Here is a 3,629-nt window from a genome sequence, read left to right on the forward strand (position 1 = left end):
CATAATTGCCAAAATTTGGAAGCAACCAAGATGTCTCTCAGTAGGTGAGTAGATAAATAAAGTGTGGTAAATCCAGACAATGGAATTCAGTGATTTAAAAGAATGAGCTATGAAGCCATGAAAATATATGTAGGAACATTAAATGCATATCACTAAGTGAAATAAGCCAATCCAAAAAGGCTAAATACTGTACGGTTCAACTATATGACATCTGAAAAAGGCAAAACCATGGAGACAGTAAAAAGATCAGTGTTTGCCAGGGTTTAAGAGGGAGAGAGGGATAAATAGAGCACAGAGGATTTTTAGGGCAGTGAAACTATTCTGTATGATACTATAATGGTAGACATATGACATTATATGTTGGTCAAAACCTATAGAATGTACAACATCAAGTGTGAAACTTCATGGAAACTATGGGCTTTGGAGGATAATGCTGTGCCACAGTAGGTTCATCAGTTGTAACAAATGTACCGTTCTGATTTAGGATGTTGATAGTGGAAGAGAATGTGTGTGGCCGGGGTGGGGCTATGTGAGAACTTTCCAGGAAATTTTGATGTGAACTTAAAGCTGTTCTAAAAAATAAAGACTACTTTAAAAATCAGACGAAAAACTAAAACATCAGTGAAAACAAGCAAACAGAAAGAGCAAAGGGCTTATTCAAGAATCTCCTTTGTCAAGTTTGCTAATATCTCGTTGGCCGAAGTAAGTTGCAGCGCTCAGCCCAGAGAGAGTGGGAAGGTACTCCAAGGTCACCTGAAAAACAGCAGGGAAGGGAGAAGGAATGGGATCATTAAGGGAATAAACCCACCACCAGCAGCTAATTATTTCTGGTTGATTTGATGCAGAAAGATCAAAATAAAAATCATCTTTTTTATTACCCGAGTATGTGCTCCACATCTTCCAGTTTGTTACCCCAACTCCATCATCACCCCAGCCATGATCATGATCCATCTGACAGTTACAACATCCCTAAGACTCACCCATCCCTCACGCTGTCCTTACTCCATCTCTGCTATTCAGCCCATCACTGAACTGAAAGTTAAAGTGCCTAAGACTGATTGAGAGGCTCAGAGATAAAAACGGTGTTTTTATTATACATTACTTGGACATTGAAAGAAAGAAAAAAGGAAGAAAGAAAGAGATAGAAAAGAAGAAAAGAAAGAAAGAAATGATTTTACTTGTAGATCACAGTAAAATGTTGAGAACATAAACCAATCACAAACTTAGGACAAGACTGATTGTTCTGTAGCCATGATAACTGTAGCCACCAGAATAGATTCTAAACCAGTTCAGGCTATCAATGATAAAGCCATTCTGTGAACATACTTTTGCATGACATCCAACCACTGCCAACCCTTTCCTTCTGACAGTCAGCCAGCCAGGGATGAACTCACGTCAATAAACACGACTTTGAGCGTCAACCAAACAACAGCATTCTCTCCCAAATAACCAGACTTCCATAGATTCTGTCAGTCAACCCACTCAGCCTCTGAAAGTCCTTGCAACTCGAAACTTTTTCCCCCAAAAAACATCATCCATGGGCTCTCTCAAAGGAACTGTGCTTCACCAACACAGCTCTCTCCTTAAATGAGCTTTGACTTTGTGTTTCAAGTATTGAGGGGTGGTTTCCTCATCCTTTGAAAATACCCCTTTGTCAAATCTGATACATCTAAATTTCATTTTTTGCTGGGGTTATATTGGTCATTATTTTTTCATTTCTGAAATTCTTCTGTATTCTATACAGTAACGTGGCCTCTACAATCACAATGTGTTGTCATAAATGGTGATTTTGGTGGGCTTTGGTTCCTTTGTAAGTGTATTAGCCAAATTTGGCAAAAACAACATCCCAAAGTTTGAAAACACACTTTGATGGTGAGGCTTCATATGTTCACCCCACAAATATTTACCGAATGCCTACTTTTTGTTCAGAGCTGTTCATGGGCGGAGAGATCCAGAAGGAAAAAAAAAATCTGTTGTCTGGTAAAAGCTGACTAATAATTTAAATGGGGGGCGGGGAGGAAAATACGCAATGGTGATTATTTTAGCAATAAGCAATAGCGACTTCAATAGTTTTGAAAAGGCAGCGCAGAGGACCAGGAGACAATCAGGTAGATGAAGTATGTAAGAGCCACACGGAGCCTGGGTGGACTGGATTCTGGGAAAAGCACAAGGAAATCTGGGCGCTCAGAGGCTCAGGGGCCATCAGACACACATCTCCAATGCCACCTCTACTCTCATACCATAATTTACTAAAATTTCTTTCTGAAGGTTTTATGCCACTTTTTCCACAAATTGTTTTTTTTTTACTTTTTCTTGCCTTGATGAGGGAGACGAAGATAAGCGTCACTGCTGAGGATTAAGAAATGAAGTCGACGTTTAATCCTAATTTTATATCGGAGAGGTTATTTCCAATGTGTAAGATGACTGAGCAAAACTAATTTTTATTCAAAAGAAGAAAAGTGACACTTCCTTGGCCCGTACGGGGATCGAACCCTCGACCTTGGCGTTATTAGCACCACGCTCTAACCAACTGAGCTAACCGGCCACGAAGCGAGCCCCGTCTTTCATTCAGAAGAGAAAGAGCGTGTTCACATTGTGTTTAAAATTAAAGACCTTTCTTGCCCCTTTCGAAAGGAGACTTTTTCGTTTAACTTCTTTTAACCAAGATCAAGTCATACTGTTTCTTCAAGACTCTATTCTTGCTTTCCATTTCCCCTTTTCTGCACTAGGCGAAAAGAAAAAGACAAGGAGAAAACTTTCTGCCTCCGGTAAATGAACCTTGCCTCTTCGGTGGAAAGCCGACTTTCTCTCGCTCATCGATTCCGCCCCGAGAAAACACAGAGGAACATCCACAACAGAGGCTTCTTTCTTCCCACCTCGAGAAGGATCTGGAAAGAGAAGCTGGTCGTCCGAGCTTTACTTCCGAATGGGCAGATTCTAAATTGACCCTCCAGCAGGCATGGCCGCTGGGTTTGGTCCTGGCTCCCGACAGGAGGATTCCTCTCCATCCCGGACGGAAGGAAATCTCCGGCAGATCCGGATTCCTAAGGACTCGGGAGGTGCTCCTTCTCGGCGCTCCCCTGACGACGCCTGGAGGTGTGAATGTCTGCTGCTTTCCTTTGTCAGTTTATTATCATGAACTGAATGTGTTTCTCTTTCTTGTTCTTGAGGGTGAGGACTATGCTGTCTTCGTTCCTCTGGCAGCCGCGGGGCCCGCACAGCTTGCTAGATTCTCGGTCATTTAATTTAATGAATGGGGGAAAGGTGTCCACGAGGTCATTTCTGCTACTGATCTGGTCTTCGACAACGAGCGCGAGGATATTCGGGGTGTCAGTCAGATGTCATCAGGAGTTTCCATTTTTTCTTCTTTCCAGAAAGTTACTTTCAACAGAAATCAATTCACCTCATCCCCGGTGGAGTGTTGCTGGGAGATGTTGGAGAAAGATGCCCTTCAATAGGAGATAGGAGATCGCCCTCGGCCGAAAATGACTTTCCCTCCCAGTTCCCGCCGCTCTTGCTCCGGGAAGAATTCCAAGGATTTCCTTCTCAGCCAGGCTCGGTCCGCGGCTCTTCTCATCCGGCCGCGCCTCGGGCTCCTGGCGCTCACTCGCTGCCCCTCCCACAGCCCA

At 43.0% G+C, this 3,629-nt stretch overlaps 1 non-coding gene across 1 annotated transcript; it reads right to left on the reverse strand.

The window, feature by feature from the left end:
• Window positions 1–2,471: 2,471 nt before the first annotated feature.
• On the reverse strand, window positions 2,472–2,545 carry TRNAI-AAU (transfer RNA isoleucine (anticodon AAU)). The gene has a single exon. It is a non-coding gene; the product is annotated as a tRNA-Ile (tRNA).
• Window positions 2,546–3,629: the final 1,084 nt, after the last annotated feature.

Source organism: Equus quagga, chromosome 15 (assembly GCF_021613505.1).
Source record: "Equus quagga isolate Etosha38 chromosome 15, UCLA_HA_Equagga_1.0, whole genome shotgun sequence".
Taxonomy (NCBI): domain Eukaryota; kingdom Metazoa; phylum Chordata; class Mammalia; order Perissodactyla; family Equidae; genus Equus; species Equus quagga.